Source organism: Schistocerca piceifrons, chromosome 8, assembly GCF_021461385.2.
Source record: "Schistocerca piceifrons isolate TAMUIC-IGC-003096 chromosome 8, iqSchPice1.1, whole genome shotgun sequence".
NCBI classification, from domain to species: Eukaryota; Metazoa; Arthropoda; class Insecta; order Orthoptera; family Acrididae; genus Schistocerca; species Schistocerca piceifrons.
The window spans coordinates 14,714,343-14,730,660 of NC_060145.1; positions in this window are offsets into that span (position 1 = coordinate 14,714,343).

Here is a 16,318-nt window from a genome sequence, read left to right on the forward strand (position 1 = left end):
CTGCGTGTTGAATCATCATCACAGATGGCCATTGGAGAGAATTTTGACGAAAAGTAAACAGAGCGACAGCTTTAAGAGTCACTGCAGAGCGGAATACTTCTTGCAGCGGTGTACCGTAGGTCTCTAGAAGAGCGTAGCGCTCCAAAAGATTGGAAAAGGGCACATGTCATCCCCGTTTTCAAGAAGGGGCGTCGAACAGAACTGTAGACCTATATCTCTAACGTCGATCAGTTGTAGAATTTTGGAGCACGTATTATGTTCGAGTATAATGACATTTATGAAGACTAGAAATCCACTCTGTAGGAATCAGCATCGGTTTCGAGAAAAACGATCGTGTGAAACCCAGCTCGCGCTATTCGTCCACGAGACTCAGAAGGCGATGGACACGGGTTCCCAGGTAGATGCTATGTTTCTTGACTTCCGCCAGGCGTTTGATTCAGTTCCCCAGAGTCGTTTAATGAACAAAGTAAGAGCATATGGGCTATCAGACCAATTGTGTGACTGGATTGAAGAGTTCCTAGATAACAGAACGCAGCATGTCATTCTCAATGGAGAGAAGTCTTCCGAAGTAATAGTGATTCCAGGTGTGCCGCAGGGGAGTGTCGTAGGACCGTTGCTATTCACAATATATATAAATGACCTTGTGGATAACATCGGAAGTTCACTGAGGCTTTTTGCGGATGATGCTGTAGTATATCGAGAGGTTGTAACAATGGAAAACTGTGCTGAAATGCAAGAGGATCTGCAACGAATTGACACATGGTGCTGGGAATGGCAATTGAATCTCAGTGTAGACAAGTGTAATGTGCTGCGAATACATAGAAAGAAAGATCCTTTATCGTTTAGCTACAATATAGCAGGTCAGCAACTGGAAGCAGTTACTTCGAGAAATTATCTGGGAGTGGGCATTAGGAGTGAACTAAAATGGAATGACCAGATAAAATTAATCGTCGGTAAAGCAGATGCCAGACTGAGATTCATTGGAAGAATCCTAAGGAAATGCAGTCCGAAAACAAAGGAAGTAGGTTACAGTACACTTGTTCGCCGACTGCTTGAATATTGCTCACTGGTTTGGGATTCGTACCAGATAGGGTTGATAGAAGAGAGAGAGAAGATCCAACGGAGAGCAGCGCGATTCGTTACAGGATCATTTAGTAACCGCGAAAGCGTTACGGAGATGATAGGTAAAGTCCAGTGGAAGACTCTGCATGAGAGACGCTCAGTAGCTCGGTACGGGCTTTTGTTGAAGTTTCGAGAACATACCTTCACCGACGAGTCAAGCAGTATATTGCTCCCTCCTACGTATATCTCGCGAAGAGACCATGATGATAAATTCAGAGAGGTTAGAGCCCACACAGAGGCATACCGACAATCTCTCTTTCCACGAACAATACGAGACTGGAATAGAAGGGAGAACCGATAGATGTACTCAAGGTACCCTCCGCCACACACCGTCAGGTGGCTTGCATAGTATGGGTGTAGATATAGATGTCGCTCTCGCGATGCATGTCGACGCCAAAAGTACACGAAGGGAGGGAGCCCAATAAGTAGTGAATCAAAGGGAAAATTGGTATTCTGAAACTGCTCGTCAGTAATGCAAGTGTCTGTGACAGGAAAACGTGCTGTCAACACCACAAACCCACGAATGTGGAGCAATAGAAGAGTCATTTGGTCGGATGAGAGTTGCTTCGCCCTGTTTCCAACTTATGCCCGAGTTTGCGTTCCAACAGTGAAACATGGCTGGGGTTCCTTGATGGTTTGGGTAGCAATATCCTGGTTTTCTATGGGATCCGTGGGTATTCCTCGACGCCGGTTAATGCCAACAAATTATGTGACATTTTTGGGTGATCAGGTCCACCCCATGATACAGTGTTTGTTTCGCAACGGTGATGCCGTGATCCAAGACGACAGGATCCGTGTCCACAGATCTCGCAGCGTCCAGGAGTGGTTTTGTGAGGATGAAGATGGATTCCCACACCTCCTCTGGCCACCACAGTCGACAGATGTCAGTATTATTCAGCCATCGTGGTCCACTCTGCAGAGGAGGGTGGGTGAGCGCTATTCACCTCCCCCCCCTTAGTGACGTGAACTTGGGCACTGCTTTGCAGGAAGTTCGGTACAAGACAGGGACTGTGTTTATCCACTTGCCAGATTACTATAAGCTGATTTGAATGTCAACGGTTTTCCAACGCTGTGTTAGGCTGACAATGCGTTGCGTCTTTGCTGTTCCCACATTTTTGTCCATTCCCTGTATTGGTGTATAATTTTGCGGGTCCGTTCATTTACGTTTCTCATACACGGTGCTTAAAAAGGAATATGCGGATTTTAAGGCATTTTAGCATTGATTACATTCGACTTAGTTATAAATAATACATTAAATGATAGAGCAATGCAAACAGTTTTTCTTACAAGTGTTCGATCTACATCTACATCTACATGTATACTCTGCAAATCACATTTAAGTGCCTGGCAGAGGGTACATCGAACGACTTTCACAATTCTCTATTATTCCAATCTCGTACAGCGCGTGGAGGGAACGAACACCTGTATCATTCCGTACGAGCTCTGATTGCCCTTATTTTATCGTGGTGATCGTTTATCCCTATGTAGGTCGGTGTCAACAAAATATTTTCGCATTCGGAGGAGAAAGTTGGTGATTGGAATTTCGTGAGAAGGTTCCGTCGCTACGAAAAACGCCTTCTTTTAATGATTTCCAGCCCAAATTCTGTATCATTTCTGTAACACTCTCTCCCATATTTCGCGATAATACAAAACGTGCTGCCTTTCTTTGAACTTTTTCCATATACTTCGTTAGTTGTATCTGGTAATGAGCCCACACCGCGCAGCAGTATTCCTTAGTAGGTCTGTTAAATTTTCTAAGTGTCCTGCCAACAAAACGCAGCCTTTGGTTAGCCTTCCCCACAACATTTTCTATGTGTTCTTTCCAATTTAAGCTGTTCGTAATTGTAATACCTAGGTATTTAATTGAATTTACGGCTTTTAGATAAGACTGATTTATCGTGTAACCGAAGTTTAACGAGTTCCTTTTAGCACTCATGTGGATGCCCCCACACTTTTCGTTATTTAGGTTCAACTGCCAATTTTCGTACCATACAGATGTCTTACCAAAATCTGTTTTGCAATTTGTTTTGATCTTCTGATGACTTTTATAACACTACCTAGGGCAACGCCAGAAATCACTTCTGTTTCCTCGATGACTTTCCGTCAATTACTACGAACTGTGACCTCTCTGACAGGAAATCACAAATCCAGTCACATAACTGAGACGATATTCCGTAAGCAGGCAATTTCACTACAAGCCGCTTGTGTGGTACAGACTCAAAAGAGTTCCGGAAATCCAGAAATACGGAATCGATCTGAAATCCCTTGTCAGTAGCACTCAACACTTGACGTGAATAAAGACCTAGTTGTGTTTCACAGGAACGACGTTTTCTAAACCCATGTTGACTGTGTGTCAATAGACAGTTTTGTTTCAAATGGTTGAAATGACTCTGTGTAGTATGGGACTTAACATCTGAGGTCATCAGTCCCCTAGAACTTAGAACTAGTTAAACCTAACTAACCTAAGCACATCACACACATCCATCCCCGAGGCAGGATTCGAACCTGCGAGCGTAGCAGCCGCGCGGTTCCGGACTGAAGCGCCTAAAACCGCTAGGCCTCCGCGGCCGGGCCTAGACAGTTTCCTTTGAGGTAATTCATAATGTTTGAAGACGATGTATGTTCCAAAATCCTGCTGCATATCGACGTTAACGGTATGGGCCTGTAATTTAGTGGGTTAGACCTACTACCTTTCTTGAATTTTGGTGTAACCTGTCCCACTTTGCAGTCTTTGGGTACGGATCTTTGGTCGAGCGCCATTTATCATGTATCGAACGGATAAGCGATATCTTTCAGCACCTTGATCGATGTGTTTGGAGTAATAGTTCCAACAATGCTGTTTCTAAAGTCGGGTAGATGAGCTGGTGGCGGAGGAACGTACACACGATCTTTTATGAGCCCCCAAAGGCGTGTGAACGTGGAGGTCGCGTAAAAACAAACTCTGTCACCCGCTTCCTTGCGGCCAGTCCAGCGGTCGGTTAAGCGTCGTTCAACCAGTCGCGTACTGAGTCTAACAATGTTCTAACAATGCTGCCTAACAATATTCTATGGTTTAGTTTCCTCCAGTTGAGGAAACAGCGGTGCTTCCAGCGCATCAAGGTAACATGCACTAGTTACAGTTGCTTCGCTGAAGAAGAATGGCCAATAACCTTTCAGTCGGAATACGGTAAAAAAAAAACATTCAGTTTAAGAGTCTTGTTGTAGCTCTACCATCTCGTGGGGATTTGCTGACCACCAGATGCGCGCGTTCATAGTTACACTGAGTGAAATATCGGTTCGTAACTGAATGCGACACATTCCAGAAAGCCTTCCTCGTCACGCAGGAACATATCGCCTGCAAAGTTGGCACGTAAACCGTAGTGTGTAGGCTTTAGAGTTCGCAACAACTGCAAACGATAACGACGTGGTTGTAAGCGTCTCCTGAAAAATCTCCACACAGAGGTCTCTTTAGCTGCTAATTCACAACTAGCCTTCAGAACTGATTTCTTGGGGCTACGCGTGGAAGACTCTCACTCGTTCAGCACGTGCTGCAGTCACTATTGCTCGTTCCGTACTCTTCCCTTTGCGCACAGGTATACAAACTAAACTGTTTTGAGTTGAAACTTCGTGGCAGATTAAAACTGTGTGCCGGACCGAGACTCGAGCTCGGGATCTTTGCCTTTCGCGGGCGAGAGCTCTACCATCTGAGCTACCCAAGCACGACTCACGACCCGTCCTCACAGCTTTAATTCCGCCAGTACACCGTCTCCTACCTTCCAAACACCTTTCTTGCAGGAGTGCTACTTCTGCAAGGTCTGCAGGAGAGCTTCTGTGACGTTTGGAGGGTAGGAGGCGAGGTAGTGGCGGAATTTAAACTGTGGGGACGGGTCGTGAGTCGTGCTTGGGTAGCTCAGATGGCGCCGGCACCGTAGCTCGGCGTGTTCGGCCACAGCGTTAGCTACCCTCTGTAACAAAAAACTGAGTGAATGGATCAACGAAGAACCTAAAGGGGTGTCACCGGACGTCCGCCTCAAACAAATTGAACGAACAATGTAGAACAAAGTACGATGAAGAAAAAAAAATAGTAGAGCACTTGCCCGCGAAAGGCAAAGGTCCCGAGTCTCCTTCCGGCGTACAGTTTTAATTTGCCAGGAAGTTTAATATCAGCGCACACTCCACTGGAGAGTGAAAATTTCATTCTGTTTTGAGCTGCTCTTTCATTCATTATATTATTTACAATTGTCAGTCATAAATGTTTATAAAGCGTGAAACGTTCCCCTAGAAAAATTTATGAATTACTGTGCTGAGAAACCTCTTACATTATTTGCTTTTCAAACAGCTGAGCAAAACTGAACGTACTCAAACATTCACTAAAGTGACACACAATAATTTTAGCGCAACGCAATCTGACTTTCAGTAATCGCTACAAAGAATGGCCCTGAGTAACATTAACCTATACCTTTCACAATTCACTTACCTCACCAAAATCTTCGTTACTCGAACTACTGCAATACAGCGGGCGCCACTACTGCCAGCTAAATAAAAGATTCAAACTACGGAAGGCACTAACTACTGATAGGCATAGTTAGCAAATGAAAGATTTTAATAGAGAACAAACAATGTATTTACCTTGATAGTGTTGAAAAATCATAATATATATATATATATATATATATCAGTTCATGAGATCCAGTCTTACAAATGTCCAAACTCCGCCATCTCTCTCCCCACATCCACCACTGCTGGCGGCTCACCTCCAACTGCGCCACGCTACGCGCTGTTAACATCCAGCTGCCCAACACTACAGTGGCAGACAACAATGCAAACTAGCCACAGACTGCACACAACACAGCCAGTGATTTTCATACAGAGCGCTACGTGGCGTTACCAATATAAAAACCTAAACAGCCTACTTACAAGCGTTGTAAGGTAGCTATAATTTCCCACCTTACAAGCACCCATCCACATACTTTGCCGTGATCTACACACACAACTAGGTACCAATTGATAGGTTGTACATCGTATATGGGAATACATAAAGGAAACTGACATTGTCACGTACACTTTGTAAATAATTGTTAACGCTTATTGCATGAAAGGTGACGGAGTGTATCTATTATCAGAACGGCGTAATGAGTCATTGCCTATACTAGTAGAGGTTGGAACGCCAGTGGAGATGAAACGGCAGGCGTAACTCAAACCCTGTGTTGGTCCTGCTTAAACACAGGACGTAGCTAGACAGACGTTGTCACACCTGAGCATGAAGACACAATACCGGGGCGACCGGCCGCTATCGGCCGCTATTGTAGTAGGGCCGGTAGGATTACCGGATAATACTTCCGAACTCTGCAAATTTTGGACGCAGGTGCGAGGAACGAAGAAGCAGCACCTCGGAAATCACGTAGGCTGGGTTGTTTCCAAGGATTTTTACTCAGAAGCGTACGATTGTACGAGTATAGATTTTTCCTCGCAAACTTTCCGCGCTGGACGACAAAAGACTAAAATATGGTTGGTCGGCGTTCGGAAGAATCTGTAGAGAGGGAAAATATTCCGTGGTTTCGAGAATATGATTCGTTTTCGGAATTACGATGGTGGGGGGCCGAGCCTTGCTGGGAGGCCAGCGGTGGAGAGACGTGGTCTTCCGTTGTGATAGCCAGTGTGTGACGGTCGCTCGATATCAGCTGTGTTGGTACAGACAGACTTGCTGTCTTTGCTCTCAGGAGAGTTTATAGTTAGAACAGTTAGGTTCTGTACTGTTGCGAACCTATACAATTCTGAACTTCACCTCCGGGTTGGAAGCCGTCGTTGAGTGCGCAGCATTCAGTAATTGACAGCACTTCCTCTGCCTATACTTACGTTGAGACGTTATCTGAACTCCGTCCGTGTGACTGGGAGTTCGCGTTTCTCGTCTGTAAAACACAGAGAGGAGAAGACATTATTAGAGTATATTACTTAGAGGACCGACTCCTGACATCCTAGCGTTTGAGAGAGTTTATTTGTGGCTGGAGTTCTTCCATTGTCACAGACGAGTACGACAACCATCACTTTGATGCCCCGGATGCAATACATACAGTGATATCACAAGTTGCTTGAGCTTACTGGGGCTATAAGCTAAACAGCTGTGATCACGTTAGTTTATTTCCACCTAGGTTCCACACCACCGTAGATCATCTTTGAAAGTTGTGTCTTCTAGTGTTTGGTACGTATATGATGTCAGTCATTTCGCTTTATTGAAATTAGATCGCGCAGTCATAATAATGGCCAGAGTTGGGCAATTGATTAGTAATTTTTAAGTAGGAAATATAAACTTTGTAATATATACAGGTTTTTTTAATCTATAATAAATACATAAGCAGGAATAACGTTTATCATTTAGTAGTATTAGTTGGCTTAATCATTCATTTATGTTTAGGTTGTAATTTATAGAATTAAGAGATCCTAAGATATGCTTCAGGGGGTAGTCAGACAGGGCAAAAATCTTCATTTTGGCGTTTATTATTTTCCGTTGCGCACATTTATTTTACACCCGCCTGGAGTAGCATCTTGGAGTGTTACAACCCACACGTTCAATTTGAAACAGCCTGTGTACACGTGTCAGCTGGTCGTTCTTCCCGTCGCATGTCAGGCAGTCCACGCTGTGAGCCGCAGCTGAGGGCAACCAGCAGCAGCTGGGGTCCCCACAGCGCCACCGTAGAAAGCTGCCGGCTATCGTGTCAGGGACGACGCCGCCCGACTCCCGCCGGTGCCACGCTTGCTTCCGGACGCTTTCCCCCGCCCGCCTCTCGCTTTCCTCCGCATGTGCTGTGTGTGGGCGTGCGCCGCGTCGTTGGCGACACTGACGTAAACGTGAGGTGCGAGACAATGGCCGACATTACAAAACCCTCTCCCTGTCACCGACACTGCGCCCTGTAAAAGTGTCGCGATTCTTGCGATCTCTCAGGTTTTTTTTTTTTTTTTTATTTTTATTTTTAAAATGGTTCAAATGGCTCTGAGCACTATGGGACTCAACTGCTGAGGTCATTAGTCCCCTAGAACTTAGAACTAGTTAAACCTAACTAACCTAAGGACATCACAAACATCCATGCCCGAGGCAGGATTCGAACCTGCGACCGTAGCGGTCTTGCGATTCCAGACTGCAGCGCCTTTAACCGCACGGCCACTTCGGCCGGCTCTCTCAGGTTTTATCGGGGTCATTCTCTGCGGTAAGCTCTCGTGTGTTCCTCAGATCCGTTGCTTCCAGTTTCCTGCAAGATATTTCGACTAGCGACTCTGCAGTGTCGCCGCTGTTTACGGCCAACGATTCGACTCCCAGCGTCCGCTGCTGCTTTCAGTGCTCATTTGTTTCCAGAGATCGCACTAACGTTGACTTTTGTTTATATACGGTTCATCAAGTATATGCAATGAATATGATACCATTTAACATTAGGATTTTATAGCGTTTTCTACCTTATATTCTAACATCTATGTTATCTTATAGTTTGGAGATAGCAAATTCGTTTTCTGTTTACATATGATATTGTACCAAAGATATTCATCAAAGATAGTCTAGTCCTCTACATTACCAAGTAATGCGTTATCGACATATTATACCATATCACCAAAATATTCTTTTAAAGTTCTTTGACCAGCTTTTCAATATTTTGTATAAGTAATACTTAAAAGTCCTTATCTTGAGTATCGCTCTGTATACAATTTGTATTTGGATATTTGCTTTTAAAGTCTTATGTCATACATTTATATTCATAAAACGCACTACACATTTTAAGTAATGAATAACGCAGTGTGGCGACTTAAACCACTTTAATACTTGAAAATATTCATGTTATTTTGCACTTCTTTATAAAAAACTTAACATTTCCCTCATACTGCATATAATTATTTGTATCTTTGTGTAGCATCCGCGAAGATGGTCCAAGACAGAAACCGGTAGAATTTGGGTTTAAAATAAAAAACAGCTGATGGTTCAAATATGCATCTTATACGTTACTTAACGGTTGTTGGCAGTCATCTTCCAAAAATTTTGAGCTCTAATATTCCGTGAAACGCATGTTCTCTCCACGTTTCCCAGCTCTGATGCTTGAAATGGCCAGCGAGTTTGTAATAAATTTAATCCAGGTGTCCGCTCCCAGTAGCTGAGTAGGGCCCGGTTTCGATTCCCGGCTGGGTCGGAGATTTTCTCCGCTCAGGGACTGGGTGTTGTGTTGTCCTGATCATCATCATTTCATCCTCATCGATGCGCAAGTCGCCAAATTGGTGTCAAATCGAAAGACTTGCACCAGGCGAACGGTCTACCCGACGGGAGGCCCTAGTCATACGACATTTTTTTTTTAAATCCAGGATCCTAACTCTTGTTCTAATTGAAACCTCGGTTTATTTGGTTTTCTGAATTTTGAAAGTCACCTTAATTACGCCGACACAGAAATTTGGCATTTATACTCGTTGTATTTTATTTCGTGGCTATACATGATGGAGTGCTCGGCGACATCTGCAACTCAGCTGAATACCTGTCGTGATTCTTGCTTGCTGCAACTCAGAACAACTTTACAGGCACGGAGAAATCACGATGTCATATTTGAAAATCAATATCCGGTTGGCCAGTTGACGTATCGTAGCACGTGGATGACAAATTTATTTCGAAGAAAACACACATCGTACAATCAAGAGCAGTTTAATTCCACAGCATCCCCTTGCTCCGAGATGACAGCTGCGGCACGTGGTGTGTCATATCTGCCGGGGCCCCAGTTCTCTGGCAGATCCACATACGTCGCCCATCGTCGTGCTGACATTGCGAGTTCTTCGAGATGGGCGCGCGAGCATTTTCGAGTGGTTTTCCAGTAAGTCGAGTGAGTTAGTGGGTCGCCGTTGGAGACAGGCAGAATCTCGAGTGGGAAATAGTTTTACCTGACGTTAGGAAATATTAAAGGTGAAATAAATGTCGGCGATAGACAAGCGGTAGAAGTGGAATGAGAGAAAGAGCGCTGATTGCAAAATTGAAGGGAAATGACAGCAATAAGATTTTATTAAGAAAGTTGCATTCGGGTTTAAGTGGCACTTCTGGTAAATGTTAACAGTCACCTGCATACGACCAGAAACAGTAATTGCCCGTTACAAAGTTTCATGTAAGCTATAGTAATTTCCATGCGGTAATTTCTAGAATGAGACTAACCTCAGTGAAATATTATTGTAAAAGTAGTGCCGAGTGTGGCTATGGACCGAATATTGTTAGACACGAAACTTTTGCTGAAAAACAGCGGCCATGTTTACACACTTTCCTCCTCCTTAATTACAGAGTAATATCCAAGTTCATCGAACTATCTGTGAAAAAGCGATATTATCAGACTGAATTAAAATCGAAACAGGGACAATATCATAGCTCTTAGCCTTCTGCACACTGGACTCGCATTCGGGAGGACGACGGTTCAATCCCGCGTCCGGCCATCCTGATTTAGGTTTTCCGTGATTTCCCCAAATCGCTCCAGGCAAATGCCGGGATGGTTCCTTTGAAAGGGCACGGCCGACTACCTTCCCTAATCCGATGAGACCGATGACCTCGCTGTCTGGTCTCCCCCAAACAACCCAACCATCTTAACCTTCCCTTGTTGACCTGTATGCTACACGTGACTTCTTCACCCCCCACCCCCACCCTCTCTCCCCCACCGAAATAACTACTTTCCGATCGTCTTACACTACTGGCCATTAAAATTGCTAAACCACAAAGATGACATGCTACAGATGCGAAATTTAACCGACAGGAAGAAGATGCTGTGATACGCAAATGATTAGCTTTTCAGAGCATTCACACATGGTTGGCGCCGGTGGCGACACCTACAACGTGCTGACATGAGGAAAGTTTCCAACCAATTTCTTATACACAAACAGCGGTTGACCGGCGTTGCCTGGTGAAACGTTGTTGTGATGCCTCGTGTAAGAAGGAGAAATGCTTACCATCACGTTTCCGACTTTCATAAAGTTCGGATTGTAGCCTATCGCGAGTGCGGTTTATCCTATCGCGACACTGCTGCTCGCGTTGGTCGATATCCAATGACTGTTAGCAGAATATGGAATCGGTGGGTTCAGGAGGGTAATACGGAACGCCGTGCTGGATCCCAACGGCCTCGTGTCACTTATCCGCATGGCTGTAACGGATCTTGCAGCCACGTCTCGATCCCTGAGTCAACAGATGGGGGCGTTTGCAAGACGACAACCATCTGCACGAACAGTTCGACGACGTTTGCAGCAGCATGGACTATCAGCTCGCAGACCATGGCTGCGGTTACCCTTGACGCTGCATCACAGACAGGATCGCCTGCGATGGTGTACTTAACAACGACCTGGATGCACGAATGACTAAACGTCATTTTTTCTGATGAATCCAGGTTCTGTTTACAGCATCATGATGGTCACATCCGTGTTCGGCGACATTGCAGTGAACGCACATTGGAAGCGTGTATTCGTCATCGTCATACTGGCGTATCACCCGGCGTGATGGTATGGGGTGTCATTGGTTACACGCCTCGGTCACCACTTGTTCGCACTGACGGCACTTTGAACATTGGACGTTACATTTCAGATGTGTTACGACTCGTGGCACTACCCTTCATTCGATCCCTGCGAAACCCTACATTTCAGCAGGATAATGCACGACCCCCATGTTGCAGGTTCTGTACGGGCCCTTCTGGATACAGAAACTGATCGACTGCTGCCCTGGCCAGCACATTCTCCAGATCTCTCACGAACTGAAAAGGTCTGGTCAATGGTGGCCGAGCAACTGGCTCTTCACACTACGCCAGTCACTACTCTTGATGAACTGTGGTATCGTGTTGAAACTGCATGGGCAGCTGTACCTGTACACGCCATCCAAGCTCTGTTTGACTCAATGCCCAGGCGTATCAAGGCCGTTATTACGGCCAGAGGTGGTTGTTCTGGGTACTGATTTCTCAGGATCTATGCACCCAAATTGCGTGAAAATGTAATCACACGTCAGTTCTAGTATAATATATTTGTCCAATGAATACGTGTTTATCATCTGCATTTCTTCTTGGTGTAACGGTTTTAATGGCCAGTAGTGTAAATTTGCTGCCACTAGTATTAATCGAAAAACAGTAAAGTGGGGTCTGGGCATACAGGTAGCATGGAGAACGAAAGCAGTGGGCATCAACGCTGAGGCACGCCCACAACTCAGAGAAATTGACTGAATTTTCTCATTTTTAGAGTCCTGAAGGGCGATCAGTTTTAATTGTAAAAACCTTTCAACAACCAAGATCGGAATCTTCTTTATAAAGAAATATTTTATGCGATCTACACTCGAACACTACAATTTTCGTCGAAGGTCCCGCAACCAATGGGACACAATTTTGAGAGTATTACATTGACTTCCTGAAGGTACAAATCGCCGACAGGACTCAACATGCGAGGAAATGGATGCACGTGATTGGAAAGTGGGGTCCCTGTATCGTTCCCCAGTGGGATACGTTGGCAGAATTACCAGAGGCCGTACTTTGTGCCTTGTAAACATCCCCCCGTCACACCGAACCACCTCATGTCGGGATGGTTGCTTTCGAAGGACATGGCCGACTTCCTTCCCCATCCTTCCCTAATCCGATGGGACCGATGACCTCGCTTGTTTGGTCTCCTCCCCAAAATCAACCAACCCAACCGAAACACCTCCACCATCTATCTGGATGGAGCCATGATGACAAGCGGGATGCCTAACTTCGTGTACTTCCAACGTACTAGTGGTCATGCGAAAACCGACTTCAGCTTATCTTACATGGCATGCTGAAACCATGGAACAAAACCATCATATAGGCCCAGTATTTCTTGACTCCCAAAAAGCTTTTGACCTAGTATCACACCGAAGCTTAATAGCGAAAGTACGATCATATAACAGGACCCGCGTTGTACAGGTAGCATCCTGGGCCCCGATATAAATCCAGACACTGCTTAAATGTCGAATAAAAATCGTCAGCAATGGCGGCCGAAGGCTTATGGGTAAGTCACCCTCGTTCAGCCAACAGCCTTGTCAAAGAAGGACGGAGGAGCGGACAGCAATGACCAACGGTAAAAGGATGCAAAAGGCAATGGAAACCAGTGCATGAAAGACACATAATATGTTTCCACAGGACATCTCGCCTGTAATTGGAAAAAAAAATTATGATGATCCCAACAACAATACTTCAGATATGAAGCTGAAGAGACAGAGAAAGTGTATGAGGATAATTCAGTTTGTAATGAGCAATGAAAATCTAATAATCATGGAGGACTGGAATGCGGTTGAATAGGAAGTAGCAGAAGATAGGCTTACGGGACAACATGGGCATGGTACTAATAGTGAATATTCTGTTCAAGAATTGCAAGAGGTAAAAAAGGAAAAAGTCAGACAGAAAGATGTAAAAATTTCTTGTGGATTATATCACAGTCACACAGTGTTTCCGAAATCTGATTTTGGATTGTGTGGCCTATCCAGGAGCAGATATAGACTCGGAGCACTATTTAGTAATGATGAAGAGTAGACTGCCGTTTAAGAGAATCGTCTGGAAGAATCATTGTGGAAGGAAGTGGTATACAGAAATACTGAGAAATGGTGGGATGTATTTGAAGTTCTCTGAGGCTATGAATACTGCGATGAGGAATGCCACAGTTGGCAGTCCTGTTACTGAGGTGTGGCTATCTCTAAAAGGAAGAGTCAGAGGTGTTGGACAGAAAAACATAGGTACAAGAAAGATAACAGCGAAGAAACTTTGGATAACGGAAGAAATACTCAGATTATCAACGAAAGAAGGATGTATAAAAATGATCAGCAAAAGACAGGAATACACCAAATCGCTTAGTATAAAAAAAAGAGGAAATGCAGGGTAGACAAGGCGAATTGGCTGCAGGATAAGTGTGAAGAAATCTAAGAAGGTATGATCGTCAGAAGGACTGACTCAGCATACAGAAAAGTCAAAACAACACTTTGGCGAGATTAAAAGCAAGGTCGGAAACATTAAGAGTGTAACGGGAACTACGCTGTTAAACGCAGAGCACAGGGCAGACAGGTGCAAAGGCTGCTACGAGTGCGAGGCATTGTCTGATGATGTGACAGAAGAAGAAACTGGAGTCGACAAGGAAGAGATAGGGGATGCATCATTAGAGTTAGAATTTAAAAGAGCTTTGGAAGACGTGAGATCAAACAAGGCAGAAGGGACAGATAACATTTCATCGGAATTTCTAAAGTAATTGGGGGAAGCGGGAACCCAACGACTATTCAAGTCGGTGTGCAGAATCTAAGAGACTGGCGATATATTATAAGACTTTCAGAAAAATGTCACCCACAAAATGAAGAGCAAATAAGTGCGAGAAGTATCGGACAATCAGCTGAACAGCTCATGCATCCAAGTTGCTGACAAGAATAGAATAATGGAAAAGAAGACTGACGATGTGTTACAGGATGATCGGTTTGGCTTTAGGAAGAGTCAGTGCACCATAGAGACAGTCCTGACGTTGTACTTGGTAATGGGTGCAATAGGGAAGAAAAATGAAGACACGTTCATAAGATCTGTCGATTTCAAAAAGGCTTTCGACAATGTAAAATGGCTCAAAGTGTTCGAAATTCTGAGAAAAATAGGAGGAAACTATAGGGAAGGACGCGTAATACACAATATGTACGGGAACCAACGTAGAATAGTAAGACAGGAAGGCCAAGAACAAAGTGCTCGGATTAAAAATGGTGCAAGACAGGGATGCAATATTTCGCCCCTAGTGTTCAAACTATACATCGAGGAAGCAATGACGAAAATAAAAGTTCAAGAGTGCGTTAAAATTCAGCGTGGATGGATATCAGTTCAAAAATGGTTCAAATGGCTCTGAGCACTATGGGACTCAACTGCTGAGGTCATTAGTCCCCTAGAACTTAGAACTAGTTAAACCTAACTAACCTAAGGACATCACAAACATCCATGCCCTAGGCAGGATTCGAACCTGCGACCGTAGCGGTCTTGTGGTTCCAGACTGCAGCGCCTTTAACCGCACGACCACTTCGGCCGGCGATGGATATCAGTAATAAGATTCACTGATGACATTGCTATCCTCAGTGAAGATGAAGAGGAATTAAAAAATCTGTTAAATAGAATGAACAGCCTAAAGTATATGGACTGAGAGTAAACCGAAGGAGGACGAAAATAATGAGAAGTACATAAATGAGAATAGTGACAGGCTTAATACCAAAATTGGCGATCACAACGTAGAGGAATTTAAGGAACTCTGCTATATTGGAAGGAAAATAATCTGTGACAGATGAAGTAAGGAGGACATAAAAAGTAGCACAGGTAAAGAGGACATTTCTGGCCAAAAAAGTTTACTATTATGAAACATAGGTCTTAATTTGAGGAAGAAAGTGCTGAAAATATACGTTTGGAGCACAGTACTGTAGGGTAGTGAATCTTGGACTGTGGGAAAACCGGAACAGAAAAGAATGGAAGCGTTTGAAATGTGGTGCTTCAGAAGAATGTTCAAATTAGGTGGAATTATAAGTTAAGAATGAGGAAGTGGTTCGCAGAATCTGCGAAGAAAGAACATGTGGGGAAAAAAACACTCATAAAAAGGAGATGGATAACAGGACATGTGTTGAGACATCAGGGAATAACTTCTGTGGCACAAGAGGAAGTTTAGATGTTATAAACTGTAATGGAAGACAGAGATGGGAATACACTCAACAATTGATTGAGTGCGTAGGGTGCAAGAGCTAATCCGGGATGAAGAGATCGGCACAAGAGAGGAATGCCTGGCAGGCTCCGCAAACGGGTCACAAAACTACTGGAAAAAAATCATATGATATATCAGATGAAATCTGTGTCTAGATTATGGACTTCCTGCTAGATGGATAAGAAATGGTTACCTTGCATGGAAAATCATCGAGAGATGTTAGAGAAGCTTCAAATGTGCCCTAGGGAAGCACATTGGGAACCTTGCTGTTTATGTTGCATATTAATGTATATCAACACGAATTGTTACCTCACACTTTTTTGCAAGTTATTTATACTTACTGTACTTTTTCGTGTCCGGAAACTACAATTTGTTTGCCCAATATTGGGCAATATCCAATGCTTCTTCTTTAGCCAGCCATAGATCGTCGAGGGTTCATCTGTGCGGGCAGGCTGGGCATTGTAGGAGATGTTCCATGTCCTGTCGAGTGCCGCAGTCGCATTTGTCGTCATTTTCGTCCAACAAACCCCATTTG